Source organism: Pelophylax lessonae (assembly GCF_965119305.1).
Source record: "Pelophylax lessonae genome assembly, chromosome: 12".
Taxonomy (NCBI): domain Eukaryota; kingdom Metazoa; phylum Chordata; class Amphibia; order Anura; family Ranidae; genus Pelophylax; species Pelophylax lessonae.
The window spans coordinates 110,121,088-110,137,062 of record NC_138779.1 but is presented as its reverse complement, the minus strand read 5'-3'; positions in this window follow the sequence as shown (position 1 = coordinate 110,137,062).

The following is a 15,975-nucleotide window of genomic DNA, read 5'->3' as shown; positions in this document are numbered from 1 at the left end:
TCATCGAATGACGAACAAATGTGCTTCTTCGAGGGAAATGCAAGATTCCCAAAATGCACTGCGCGCGCAGCACATTATGTGATTGGCCAAAACATGCACCCTGACCTCATGCTTTGGCCAACCAAATGATCTCTGCCATGATTGGACTAAAGGCAGGCTGCCTTTAGCCAATCATGGCTCATGGGCCAAGTGCAAACCCCACACTACATAAAGGCTGCGCACACAGCCGCAGTGCGTAGTATGATTGTGCGGACGAGGAGAAAGGGAGAGGGATTCGTGTAAGGCAGGGAGAGAGTAGCATTTCTTGGAGTTTGATTGTTAGACAGTGCAGCCAGAGAGACATTCCTAGCAGTGTAGGGTGGGCCAGGTACGTGTTTCAGGCAGGGAGAGAATCATTTATTTGCAGTTTGTCACCAGACAGTGCAGTGCCAGTGATTCATTACTAGCAGTGCAAGGAGGGCCAGGAACGTGTTTCAGGCAGGGAGAGAATCATTTAATGGCAGTTTTTTCAGACAGTGCAGTGCCAGTGATTCATACCTAGCAGGGAGGGAGAGAGATTTCTGATATATAGGGCTATCGATTACATCACATCAGTGAGATTATTGGTTTTAATCGCTCACTTGCGTATGTCTATAAGAAACAGAGGTCACCTATAGGGCTATCGATTACATCACATCAGTGAGAGTATTGGTAATAATCACTCACTTGCGTACATCTATAAGCAACACAGGTGACCTATAGGGCTATCAATTACATTACATCAGTGAGAGTATTGGTAATAATTGCTAACTTGTGTACGTCTATAAGCAACACAGGTCACCTATAGGGCTATCGATTACATTACATCAGTGGGAGTATTGGTAATAATCGGTCACTTGCGTACATCTATAAGCAACACAGGTCACCTATAGTGCTATCGATTACATCACATCAGTGAGAGTATTGGAAATAATCGCTCACTTGCGTACGTCTATAAGCAACACAGGTCACCTATAGGGCTATCGATTACATCACATCAGTGAGAGTATTGGTAATAATCGCTCACTTGCATACATCTATAAGCAACACAGCTCACCTATATGGCTATCGATTACATCACATCAGGTCATTGAGTATCTATTGGTCTGTTGCCTCTGTGTCTATTGTGAAAAGTGGTGGTCACAGTCAACATAGTGCATCCTCTGCAGGCGGGGCACGCCCATCCTTTATTTCCGTTGCTGTCTGTGCTATTCAGCCACAACATGTGGAAGAGTTAGTGGAGTGAATCCATAAGCCATCCTCATCCTCCCCATCCTCTGACACCCACGCTCTCAGTAGTTTGCCTTCCACCGCAGCTGCCAAAACGGCCCATTCCACAGGCTACTTCTCGACAGCTACTCCTTCTGTCGCCCCACCATCATGCACGGAGGAGTCACCTGAACTATTCGATCATAGTGTCAGTGACATGCTGCTGGAGGATGCGCAGAAATTTGAAAGCTGTGATGTTGGATCCCAGGTTGATGAAAGGAATTACATGAGCCTAGAGAGAGGGGGTGACAATGACGGACAAGAAACCAGCAGTCTTGTTGCCACAGCTGAAGCATATTGGCAAGTTTGCTCCAGTGACGAGGAGGGAGGGGATGATGAGGTCACTGACTGTACTTGGGTGCCTGACAGGATAGAGGAGGAGGAGGAGGAGGGGGAAGATGAGGAGGACGCACAACTCCAACGGGACCAGATGTGCTCCAGGGGCCGCCATAGCATTAGCCAACCTATCGCGTGCAGGGTGCTGCAAACTCCCCGCGGACTCCCAAAAGTTTATTATTGCGTGGGCTTTTTTCAGCACATGTGCAGTAGACCGCAGCGTTGCTGTTGCAACATCTGTCTAAAGCGGATCAAGCGTGGCCAGAACACCAGCCACTTGGGCACCACATGCTTGACAAGGCATATGACGACCTGCCATGCAGTCTGCAACAGCACCTGAAAAAGGCACCAGAATAAAATAAGCATACTGTACATCACCTTGCTCCTCATCTGTGATCTCTAACCCTACTATACCTCATGCCTTCTCAAATACCAGCATTGAGAGGGATGATGGTATAGCAATGAGTGGCACAGATACTTGAACCCAATCTGCTAGCAGTACACCACCGCTTGATTTGAGCGGTAGGCTAATTTCACTACCCCAGTTTTTGAACCGTAGAAAGAAATACTGTCCCAGCCATCCACATGCTCAGCGTCTTAATGCTAGCATGGCCAAACTGCTAGCATTACAGTTGCTGCCTTTTCATCTGGTGTACTCGGCTCCCTTTTGCAAATTTTTGGAATGTGCTGCACCACAGTGGCAGGTCCCAAAAAGGCATTTCTTTTTGCGTAAGGCCATTCCAGGTCTCTACCGTCATGTGGAAGGTAGTGTTTTGGCCTTGTTGGACAAAGCGGTCAGCAGGAAGGTGCACATTACTGCTGACTCTTGGTCCAGTAGGCATGGACAGGGACGTTACATTTCTTTCACGGAGCACTGGGTAACTCTGCTGGCAGCTGGGAAGGATGCAGGACAGGGTTCGGTGTTGCAGCTTGTTTTGCCACCATGCCTCCAAAAAGCTGGTGCTGGTTCTGCCACATCTGGCTACTCCACCACCTCCTCCTCCTCCATGTCCTCTTCTGCTCAATTGTCCTCTGAAGCAGCAGTGCTCCCTAAGCGTTCAAGGGGCTACACAAGCAGTCAGGCTAAAAGATGCCATGCTGTGCTTCAGTTGGTCTGTCTAGGGGATAGGAGCCACACCGGTGCAGAGATTCTGTCAGCTCTGCAAGGGCAGGCTCAGAGATGGTTGACGTCACAACAGCTTGAGACAGGAATGGTTGTATGCGACAATGGCATCAACCTTCTCTCCGCCCTCCGACAGGGATACTTGACACATGCTCCATGCTTGGCACATGTCCTGAATCTGGTGGTGCAGCGTTTCTTGAGCAGATACCCGGGCTTCCAAAATTTCCTGAGGTAGGCCAGAAAAGTCTGTGGCCATTTTTCGCCGTACGTTCAATGCCAGTGCTCGCTTATCTGATATTCAACGGGAATTCAACCTGCCCACCAACCGCCTTATTTGTGACATGCCCACCAGGTGGAACTCAACTTTGGCAATGCTGCAGCGGCTGCACAAGCAGCAGAGGGTCATCAATGAGTACCTGTGTCAGTATGGCACAAGGACAGGATCAGGGGAGCTTGGCTTTTTTTTGCCACGCCAGTGGCTTTTGATTAAGGATGCATGCATGTCACCATTTGAGGAGGCCACAAGGATGGTGAGCTGGGACGATGCATTCATCAGTGACACTATCCCACTAGTCTACCTGCTGAAGCACACGCTGTGTGGAATCATGGACAGGGCACTTGAGGCAGAACAGAGGCAGGAAGAGGAGGACTTCCTTTCCTCACATGGCCCCCTTTATGCAGATATCATTCCTGCAGGGCCACAAAACACACAGGAAGAAGAGGAGGATGAGAATTTAGGCAGCATAGATGTAGAGGATAGCATACAGCAGTCTTCAAGGCATGGTTTTGATTTCCCAGAAACCCCAGGAGTTGTACGTGGTTGGGGAGAGGTTGCTCCTGCTTACAATGTCATCCTTAGTGACACAGAGGACTCAGAAGCTCATGTCTCCTCCAACTTTCGTTGCATGGGCTCCCTGATTCTGCAAAGCCTGCGAAAGGACCCGAGGATTTGTGCTATCAAGGAGAGGGATAATTACTGGTTGGCAACCCTTCTTGATCCACGTTACAAGGGTAAAGTTGCAGAGCTCATCCTGCCTTCTCAGAGGGAGCAGAGGATAAAAAACATCTTGAGGAGGCCTTGAAAAAAAAATTGTGTACCACATTTCCAGACACTGGGAGGTCAACATTCTCTGGACGTGTTTCTGAGGCATCGTTCAGCCAAAGGAGGAGTGGTGGAGAAGGCGACTGGCTGACCGATGTTCTTTTGTCCTCAGCAGCACCCAGTTTAAGCAACCATTGGCAGCGTTTCCATCATATGGTGCATGATTATCTAGGCGCAAGAGCAGACTTGGAGACCTTTCCAGCTGAGCATCCACTGGCTTACTGGGTCTTGAGGATGGACCACTGGCCAGAACCTGCTCAATATGCAATGGAGCTACTGGCCTGTCCTACTTCCAACGTGCTTTCTGAACAGACGTTCAGTGATGCTGGAGGTTTTGTGATGGACTGCATATGCTGCCTATCCTATTCCTCTACCTTGATTCTGCTAGCTTCCAACAATGTTTTTGGTTTAGGTCACTACCAACCCCCAAGGCCTAATTTTTCTGCACTTGTATGACAGGTACAGACAATTTAAATGTCCTATGTCATTTTTAACAGCAGGCCCTGTCCCTGTGCCCTGCTAACATTAAGGGGTTACAGTGTTCAGGCACCACCAACACCAAAGGCCCAATTTTTTTGCACCTGTATGACAAGTACATGCAATTTCAAATTTGTATGTAATTCTTACCAGCAGGACCCATTACTGCACCCAGCAAGAGTAACTGAAAGGGCATGGTTAGGGTGTTCAGACGCCACCTACAGCAAAGGCCCAATTATTGGCACCTGTATAGCACATGCAATTTCAAATTTGTATAAAATTCTTACCAGCAGGTCCCGTTCCTGCACCCAGCAAGAGTAACTGCAAGAGCTTGGTTACGGTGTTCAGGCACCACCTACAGCAAAGGCCCAATTTTTGGCACCTATATAGCACATTCAATTTCAAATGTGTAGGGTATTCTTACCAGCAAGTCCTGTTCCTCCACCCAGCAAGAGTAACTGCGAGGGCTTGGTTACGGTATTCAGGCACCACCTACAGCAAAGGCCCAATTTTTGGCACCTGTATAGCACATGCAATTTCAAATTTGTATGGAATTCTTACCAGCAGGTCCCATTTTGCACCCAGCAAGAGTAACTGCGAGGGCTTGGTTAGGGTGTTCAGTCACCACCTACAGCAAAGGCCTAATTTTTGGTACCTGTATAGCACATGCAATTTCAAATTTGTATGGAATTCTTACCAGCAGGTCCTGTTCTTGCACCCAGCAAGAGTAACTGCGAGGGCTTGGTTACAGTGTTCAGGCACCACCTACAGCAAAGACTCAATTTTTGGCACCTGTATAGCACATGCAATTTTAAATTTGTATGGAATTCTTACCAGCAGGTCCCATTCCTGCACCCAACAAGAGTAACTGCAAGGGCTTGGTTACAGTGTTCAGGCACCACCTACAGCAAAGACTTAATTTTTGGCACCTGTGTAGCACATGCAATTTAAAATTTGTATGGGATTCTTACCAGCAGGTCTCGTTCCTGCACCCAGCAAGAGTAACTGCGATTTCAAATTTTTATGGATTTTTTAGCAGCAGGGCCCGTTCCTGCACCCAACAAGAGTAACTGCGAGGGGTTACGGTGTTCCGGCACCACCAACAACCAAGGCCCAATTTTTGTGCACCTGTATGACAAGTACATTTGATTTGAAATTTGTATGTATATTTGTATATGACATTTTTTGCTTTAGAAATGTCAGTATTGCTGCAGCAGGCTATATACTTCGTAGAGATGCAGTACTTTGTAGGTACATTCAGGTGACCCCCCCAGGCACGATATTTGAAGGAATTTTTCATTTTTATAGTTTCACTTTAACCACTTAAGCCCCGGAGGATTTGGCTGCTAAACGACCAGAGGGCATTTTGCGATTCGGCACTGCGTGACTTTAACGGACAATTGCGCGGTCGTGCGACGCTGTACCGAAACGAATTTGGCGTCCTTTTTTTCCCACAAACAGAGCTTTCTTTTGGTGGTATTTGATCACCTGTGCGATTTTTTGATCACGCGCTATAAACAAAAAAAGAGCGTAAATTTTGCAAAAATAGCAATATTTTTCCCTTTTTTTTATATGAAATTCCCCCAAAAAAAAATGTAAAAATCAAAATTTAATATTTTCGGCCAATTTGTTTTATGCTACCTATGTTTGGTAAAAAAAATCGCAAAAAGCGTATTTTGATTGGTTTGCGCAAAAGTTATTGCGTTTACTAACAAAGGGAAAGATTTTTGTCATTTTTGTTGTTTTTTTTTTTAACGCGTAATGGCGGCGATCTGCGATTTTTTTTGCGGTACTGCGACATTGCGGCGGACAGATCGGACCCTTGACTGACATTTTTGACACTTTTGGGGTTACCAGTGACATTTCTACAGTAATCAGTGCTATACATATGCACTGTTACTGTAAAAATGCACTGGTAGTGAAGGGGTTAACTTTATTTGAGAGGGAGGGGCTGTGTGTGTCCCTAGGGGCGTGATTCTAACTGTGATTGGCTGTGGCTTCAACTGTATGCAGAGTGATCAATGGATCTACATAGTAGATCCATGTGATCAGCTCTCATACAGAGAGGAGAATGACAGGCAGCTTGTTTACACAAGCTGCCTGACTATCTCCCTCTCCCCCGCCGATCGCAGAGTGGCCGGCGGCGATCGGGTCCGCCGGTCACGCGCGCGGGGGGGTCCGTGACCACGCGGGAGCGGGAGCGCGCCTCCGGCGGCGCGCGCTCGCTCCCTAAACCCTCACAGGCGAGCGACGTAGACCTACGTCACTTTGCCTGTGAGGGGCTGACCGCCCACGTAGATAGTCGTGCGGCGGTCGGCAAGTGGTTAAGCCTCATTAAAATCAGTAAATCACTGCTCCTGTAAAAATGATTGTTTTAAAAAGAAAAACATTTCATTGCTACATGTTCCTCATGTCAGTACCCGGACCCCATACACTTTTTTGGGGCGATAACTTGCATTTAAGCCTTCAAAATGAGGCAGTTTTATTTTCGAGGTTCGAGTATACTTAAATGGGATTTGTTTGTTCAAATTAATGTTTCCTCTGTTGGCGGTGTTCTGGTGCAAAACAAACCGGGGGGTGTTCGGCTCATCACTAGCTTTAAATAGTCTGTCCCATATTCCCAAAGAGGACGATAGGAAAGGGCACATGATTGGTGACAGCTTTTTTGCAAGGAGCCACACAATATGTGATACTGGCCCAGACAAACAGCGTGATTCCGCCCTCATCCAAAGCGAGTGGGGCTGGAGAGAATGGAGTCTAAGCTGGAGAGAATGGAGTCTAATTAACTGGGCCTGTTGGGCTGCATAAAAGTATTTTAATATATCTGGAACCCCCAACCCTCCTTTTAATTTAGGGGTATATAATGTACATTTATTCACCCTAGGCCTCTTATCCCCCCAGATAAATCATCTTCCTCAGGAATGCTGCCAATTCTGATTTCTGTCGGATCAACGCCACTGGAATGGTGTGGAACAGGTACCATAGCCTTAGAAGGACGTTCAACTTAAGGGAGTATAGTCTGCTAAACCACGATAAAGGGTGCCATCTGGACATGTCATCCGTCAGTCGTTTATATAGCGTAGGGTAGATGCGAGAGTATGCAGGGAGGGTGTAAGATTTATTCCCAGATATGGAAGTTTCTCAGTTTGCCAATGAAACCTATAGGAGTGCTTCAGGAACTCAATTGTGCTCTCCTGTAGGGATAAGTTAAGAGAGTGACACTTGTCCTGAATAATTTTTAGACCTGATAGTATAAAAAAATGAATTGAGTATGGCATACAGATTTCAAAGGGAAGTGATGGGGGACAAAATTAACATCAAGATATTGTCCGCGAAGAGAATGCACTAATGCTCTGGATCACCACACTCAACCCTTTTAACACCTGTGCAGCTGCAGATTTTCATAGCTAAAGGTTCCAAGGCCAGAACAAACAACAGCGGGTCAGCCCTGACAGGTTCCTCTGTAAATATTGAGTGAGTTGGAAGAACATCTCTTTATTATTATGGACGCCAATGGAGAGTTGTATAATATCTAAAGAGTCCATAGGAATTTCGGTCCAAAGCCGTATCGGGACAGGACATAGAAAAGAAAATCTCAGTACAGGAAATCAAAGGCCTTATGAACATCTAGTGAAAGCAAGAAACCCTGTCAAGGCCCCTTCCCATCCCAATCAGATTGAATTGCTGAGAAAACATCTATCACTCTCCTGGTTTGATCAGAAGCCTGGCAGTTAGGAACAAATCTTGCTTGGTCAAAGTGGCTGAAGAACAAATTTAGTCAAGTAATCCACGTTTTAGAGATCCACGTTTATCAAGGAGATGGGACGACAAGTTGCACAGTCTCAGTGATCTTTTCCTTGATTTTGGGATAACGTGTAAGTACGCTGTACTCTCATGTGCATGGAGGCAACTCCCTAATCTGAAGTTCATTAAAGAAAGAGCAGAGGTGTGTTGTCAGAGATACATGATATTTCTTATAATAGTGGCCTGAAAAACCATCCGGACCTGGCGCTTTAGCAGGGTGCAATTTTTTGACATTCTGATTTCCAGCCCCATTAAAGCGGAGTTCCAGCCTAAACACACACTCACCTGTCCAACGGTCCAGCGATGCGGCTGCCCGAAGCCTCGCTCTTCTCCCTCTCTGCTCTGCGGCGCAGGCATCACTGGTGTGGGCACCCGACTGTGACAGTTTGCGGCTTCACAGCCGGGTACGCACTGTGCATGCGCGAGTTGCGCTACGTGTCGTGATTGGCTGGCAATCTTCTGGGACCTCTGACATGTCCCAGAAGATTGCAGGGAGGGAGAGAGGAGAACTTCTGCTCAGGGCGCCGCGGCGCTCCGAGCAGAAGTGGGAGCGGGTACCTGTCAAAACTAGGTACCTGCTCCCCCCCCACCCCCCAAAAAAAATGACATGCCAAATGTGGCATGTCAGGGGGTTAGAACTACCTAAAGCGGAAGTTCCACTTTTGGGTGGAACTCCATTTTAATTCCTTATCTATGAGCTCCTTATGAGCTAAAGATCAACGGAGGTAAAGAAATAAAATGAAAAAATTCCTCTGCCCTGTCCTGCTGGAACTTCTCAGGTTTAGCGTATAAATTGGAGTAGAGTTTATAAAATTCCTGTAAGATCAATTCAGGGTTTTGAGTCAGATGTCCATTTTCTAGTCCTAGTTAACCACTTGCTGACCGCTTACCTTGAGGGTATTGCTGCAAAGTGGCTCGTTATCGTCCAGCGACGTAGACCTACGTCGTTGGATCCCGCCCCCCCTTGGCGGAGCACGCGCACCGCCGGAGGCTCGCTTCCGCTATATTCAGACACAGCAGGAGTCGGGCCAGGGGAGGAGAGGCGGTGATCACCGCCGCTCTTCCCCAATCGTCGGGGATCGAGTGAGGAAATCCGCCCACTTGTGTAAACAAAGCGGGCGGATCTCCTATGTGACAGGCAGGGACAGATTACAGGATTCAGCATAGCTGAACCTGGGATCTGTGTCTGTGTCACACAATCCCCTCCCCCCACACACGTCAGTAAGCATGAGGCATACATTTAACCCCTTGATCACCAATAAAGTTAACTCCTTCCCTACCAGTGTCATTATTACAGTAACAGCGCATATTTATAGCACTGATTACTGTAATAATGTCACTGGTACCCCCAAAAGTGTAAAAAATGTCAGTTAGGATTCCGATCTGTCTGCCGCAATGTCGCAGTCCCGCAAAACAAATCGCAGATCGCCGCCATTAATAGTAAAAAAAAATAAACAATAAAAATGACAAATCTTTACCATAGTTAGTAAACACGATAACTTTTGCGCAAACCAATAAAAATACGCTTATTTTGATTTTTTTACCAAAAATATGTAGCAGAAAACAAATTGGCCTAAAATGTTAAAAAATTTTTATTTTTTTATTTTTTTTGGGGAATGTTATATATCAGAATGTAAAAAATATTGTTTTTTTTTTTCAAAATTGTCGCTCTTTTTTTCAAAAATTAAAACTCGCACAGGTGATCAAATACCACCAAAAGAAAGCTATATTTATGGAGAAAAAAGGACATAAATTTAATTTGGGTACAGTGTCGCACGACCGCGCAATTGTACGTTAAAGTAACGCAGTGCCGAATCGCAAAATATAGCCTGGTCAGGAATGGGGTAAAATCTTCCAGTCTTAAAGCGGTTAAAAATACGCTCATTGAGGATTTTTTTGTCAAAGACATGTAGCTAAATACATTTTGGCCTAAATATATGACAAAAATTGAATATATTGGATATTTTTTACTGTCAAAGTAGAAAATGTCAATTTTTTTTCAAAATTTTCGCTCTTTTTTTATTAATATCGCAAAAAATGAAAAACGCAGAGGTGATCAAATACCACAAAAAGAAAGCTCTATTTGTGGGGAAAAAAAGGACATAAATTTTGTTTGGGTACGGCGTTGCATGACCGTGCAATTGTCAGTTAAATTCGCGCAGTGCCAAGTTGCAAAAAGTGGCCTGGATGTAAAGCAGGAAAATCCTCCGGTGGTAAAGTGGTTAAGGTAAGGTAGGTGTGTATATTCGAGGAACCAGTTTCCTCACTAAAAGAGTATTAGGCTTGTCTCCCATTGTATAAAAGCTATGATGTGCCCACTGAAAACTCTTTTCTGCCTGAGTAGTGATACTCCGGTTCAGAGCCATCCGTGTCATGTACATTTTATGTCTGACGTCCACCTGAGGAGATTCACCCTGTTCTTTTAAGAGAGATTGAATATCCACCTCCTGTTGCCTAATAGTGCTCTCACGATTCTGTTTGAGCCTTCCTGTTAACTGTATAAGTTTCCCCCGGATAGTCGCCTTATGAGCTGCCCAATTATGGGAGTATCCGAGGGCAAATTTTCCCGGAAAACTTGCATAATTCCGACTCAATTTCTTTAAATATCATCGGATCATTTTGCAAGGATGTGTTAAGACTCCATTGCGAAGGTCGGGGCTTTGTCCATAGATCCGATCAGGATAGTTTGACTGGAGAATGATCTGACCAGAGAACCATTATAATTTTCACTGATATCATGTAGGACAGCATCGATGTCTGTATGAGGATATGATCTATCCATGAGTATGTGCCATGGACATGTGAGAAATGTGTGTAATCTCTGGTGGAGGGTTTACCTTTCAGCCACTCATCTACGAGATCATAAAGGTGTAACAGGTGTGCTATTTTACAACTATTTCTAGGTATGTTTTTAAGAACTGATCTGTAGGGATCAGAATTATCCAAGATCTGGTCAAAGGGAATATTGCTATCACCCCCTAAGATCATCTTCCTTTTTGCCTTGGGCAACAGAAGTGCCAACATTTTAGTAAAAAACTCAACTTGTCAAGAGCTAGGGGCATAGTATGAAATTAGAGTAACCAGTTGGTTATTAATTAGACCCACTGCCATTATATATCTGCCTTCTTTATCTTTTAATTTAGAGGTAGGGGTAAAGGAGACCCTTCGCGAGAAACAGATTGCAACCCCCCCGCTTTTTCTCAGGATTTATATAGTGCCAACAGTTTGTGCAGCACTTTACAATATGATGGAAAACAATACAGTTACAATACAATTCAATACAGGAGGAAATGAATGGCCTTGCTAGTTAGAGCTTACAATCTAGAAATAAATTAATGCAACACTGGATGGAGACGTACTTAGTAGAGTATACCTTAAACATCACGGATGGGCAGAACACACTCCTCTGAATATCATGCTACCCCCAACTCCAGGAGCCACGGACTTAACACCCGAACCAACCCTCTCTTTGGGACAAAGTAGAAATTCAGAGCACGTGGACCAAATAAAATAGAAAAATTAGTAGAAGAAGAGAGGTAAGGAAGTACAAGAACATAACATATGGCCATAGGCCTAGTGCAATAGATGTATAGTGTAACCAAAAAATACATACACCAATGGGTCAAAACCCACCCTAGGAACCAAGCCCAGGGTATTAAATGTGAGGTTGCCTTCATCGCATACAATAGAGGCAAGGTCACAAGAGTGGCACGTGTGTCCACCCCAGCTTAAAGTGATTGTAAAGTCTTGTTTTTTTTTTTAAATAACAAACATGGTATACTTACCTGCTCTGTGTAGTGGTTTTGCACAGGGCAGCCTGGATCCTCCTCTTCTCATGTCCCTTTTTGCTGCTCCTAGTCCCTCCCTCCTGTTGAGTGCATTCACACATAGAGCTGTGGTTCAGCCCTGCCCCCTCTCTCTCCTGACTAGCTAACTTACTTTGATTGACAGCTGCAGGAGCCAATGGTGCTGCAGCTGTGTCTCAGCCATTTAGAAGGGAGAGTCCTGGATGGCCAAGGGACTCGTGGATATGGATATGGGGCTCAGGCAAGTATTAGGGGGTGCTGGGGTGGCTGCTACACTCAGAAGGATTTTTATCTTAATGCATAGAATGCATTAAGATAAAAAAACTTCTGACTTTACAACTCCTTTAAGTCCACTGACTAAAAAAAAAAAAAAACGGAACAGAAGGTTAGGCAAATGGCAATAAACAGTGACAAACATGTTACAGATTAACAGCATAGGCACATCAGGTGTATTATTCTGCCAAACATCATACCCAAAAATGTATTTTGGCCGAAATCAGATTCTGGGCATCTGATCAGTTCCATGCTCATAATAAGGGTAGCGAAGTGGCTTTATCACCACGCAACTTATAACCAAAGTCTGCTGTCATTTTGCTAGAATAAAACGAAAACTGTCATAACTTAACCTAGTGCGTTTTGAAGAGAAAAAATAAAAACAATGGGAAAGAACAACCTCTAAAGTGGTCAAAACCACTACCATCCACAGTGGGAAATGGTATCCGGAAGAAGCAAAACATTTCCTTCCCCGGGTTGGGGAGCAACCTTGCGCATCTGGAAACCCCACATGCGCACATTATAGTGGCGAGAGTGGTGGATTACTTTCACTGGACAGGGTGTCTTCCCAATTTTCATTACAAGGCCACCAGGATTTCACTTATTTAAAGAGAACCACAAGCATGTTATAAGGTGAGCAGTCATCTTATGCTTTTTAGTGGTGAAACCATTTCACGTACATGGCGCATTTTGTGGTGAAGTCTTATGTGAAGATTGTCTACAGTTTTTCACCCTTTTTTTTGTTTCTTGGGACTTTTATGGACTATTCTCATATGATTGCACATATACAAGCATGAACTGATCATTTTTGTTTGTTAGAATTATTGTTTGAGTGATTGAGTGCACTTGATAGGTGGTTGCAACAGTTCGTAACATATTTATATTTCACGTATTCTATTTAGGAGCGCATGAGTTTATTGCCTTTATATTTCATGATGTGTTCGTGATGTTCGTGATTCGTGATGTTATTGTTTGCTTCTATGAAATGCCAGGCTACACGTGAGATACATTCAAAATCATGGATATTGGTATAGTGGCCGTTAATCCTAGAATTCATGGCTAATCTAACCAACATATTTTAATACACATGGACATTTGAGAAGGTAGATGACTGTTCTATTTTAATTGCTGCTTAATGCATGAACATACCTCCAGAGATCTTGATCTGTTCTGCAGATATACTCACCTTCTGATTCAGTGCCCTTCACAAACAGCTAAACTCTCCAAAAAGATTTGAAAGTTTAATCCAGTTCAGTTATACTTCTCAGAGTACATTACAAAGCATGTTTTTTCCAATCTCTTGAAGTGTAAAAAGACAATGGGGTTTATTTACTAAAAGGGGAAAGGGCAAAATTTGATTTCAGCTCTGCAAAGAAACCAATCAGATTTCAGTTTTTTTTTTTTTTGTCAAAGCTTGCATGAACAAGCTGAAGTTAGAAGCTGATTGGCTACCATGCAGAGCTGCACCAGATTTTGCACTCTCCAGTTTTAGTAAATCAAACCCAATAATCCTTCCAGGCTAGTGTCCGCTATGAAGACTAGAAATTAAGTAAGGGAACACAGAAAAAAAAGGGATGGACTAACAAGTACTGTACCATATATCACTAAAAAGGAGGGGATAATAGAATGAACATACCAAATGCAATATAAGCAAGTTGCTATGGCACTAATCTTTCATTAGATGTCGGGATTTTTGAATTTTATCAAAAAGTTTGAGTATGGCTGAAGATAACAGCACCACATCCCTTAATGAGTTGAGAAAAACATGCCAAATAGGGTGAGACTTTAGAGGTGCTGAAAACCCCCTTCTCAGAATGAAAGTCAATACATAATTAAAGGTAAAAATATTTATTACAAAAATGTAAGAAGAAAAAGTCATAAAGGACATAGTGATGAAGGACATATTAGGGGTCTAGCCCCTTAAAAGCATAAGTGATAGTTTCTACATATAGTGATGAAATCATAACCAACACCCCTGAAGGTAGTCTCCTTCCTGCATGTAATATCATATATATAGTAAATAGTGATGATGGACAAGATCCAAATTCAAAATAGGTTACAGTAGGGAATGATAACGCCTCCCGTACCAACACGTTTTGCCTGTATTGGTTTCTGCAAAGGGTTCCTTGGACATAACAGATTAAAATTTTTGAATTTTTTGCGCACATTTTTCCTGAATATCCTTGACGATATAGATTACTGCACATTGATGTGACTGTTGCAAGTGGTTGTTCATTGGTCTTCCTGGCATTATCTAATGCAGGAGGAAGGAGATCTTTAGAAGAAGGATAGTGCTGAAATGGACTAAATGCTTGGTGCACGCTATACATTTGATTGCACAACACTTAGAGCAAATCCCTCCCTAATAGTTTTAAGAGGTATTTGCATTGTTGCTGGGGTTTGTTACAAAACCCAATGCATTTTTTTGGGGTTTCTTATGAATTAGATATAGTATGGCAACCTTTTAAACAGAGCATCTATAGCTTCTGGACTGCCATAGCTCTGATCTAACGACTCCTAAATTACATGAAATCCTACAGCTGGGTTGCCAATGTCAACAGCTCTTTTATCTACACTGCCTGGCCAAAAAAGAAATCGCCACCAAAAAAAAGATCACACACGCTGGACCGCATATAACTTTGATTAGGGCGCGCATTCGCTGTGGCATTGTTTCGATAAGCTTCTGCAATGTCACAAGTTTTATTTCCATCCGATGTTGCATTCATTTTTCACCAAGATCTTGTATTGATGATGGGAGAGTCGGACCACTGCGCACAGCCTTCTCCAGCACATCCCAAAGATTCTCAATTGGGTTAAGTTCTGGACTCTGTGGTGGCCAATCCATGTGTGAAAATCTCATGCTCAAGGGTGTAGGAACCCACACCAATCTGAGGGGGACAGCATTTTTACTCGCCAGGTATATGCTTTTTCAGTAAACTGCGAGAGAGAGAGTGTGTGTGTGTGTGTGTGTGCGTGCGTGCGTGTGCGTGTGCATGAAAAATCTCACAACAAACAAATATGCAAAAGGAACAGTTCTTTATTTATCAGGTCAAAACAATTGCAACTGTGCTGTGCCCCCTTCAATGCAATGAACAATGTGATGTGCCCCCTTCAATGCAATAAACACTGTGCTGTGCCCCCTTCAATGCAATAAACACTGTGCTGTGCCCCCTTCAATGCAATAAACACTGTTCTGTGCCCCCTTCAATGCAATGAACACTGTGCTGTGCCCCCACAATGCAGAGTTCAGCGTGCGTGCCCCCTTCAATGCAATGAACACTGTTCCGTGCCCCCATCAATGCAGAGTTCAGCGTGCGAGCCCCTTTCAATGCAGAGCGCCACAGCATTGTCCCCAATCACTGCAGAGCACCACAGCATTGTCCCCAATCACTGCAGAGCACCACAGCATTGTCCCCAATCACTGCAGAGTGCCCACAGCATTGTACCCCAATGATTGAAGAGTGCCACAGCATTGTACCCCAATGATTGCAGAGTGCCACAGCATTGTACCCCAATGATTGCAGAGTGCCCACAGCATTGTACCCCAATGATTGCAGAGTGCCACAGCATTGTACCCCAGTGATTGCAGAGTGCCCACAGCATTGTACCTCAATGATTGCAGAGTGCCCACAGCATTGTACCCCAATGATTGCAGAGTGCCCACAGCATTGTACCCCAATGATTGCAGAGTGCCACAGCATTGTACCCCAATGATTGCAGAGTGCCACAGCATTGTACCCCAATGATTGCAGTCAGAGTGCCACAGC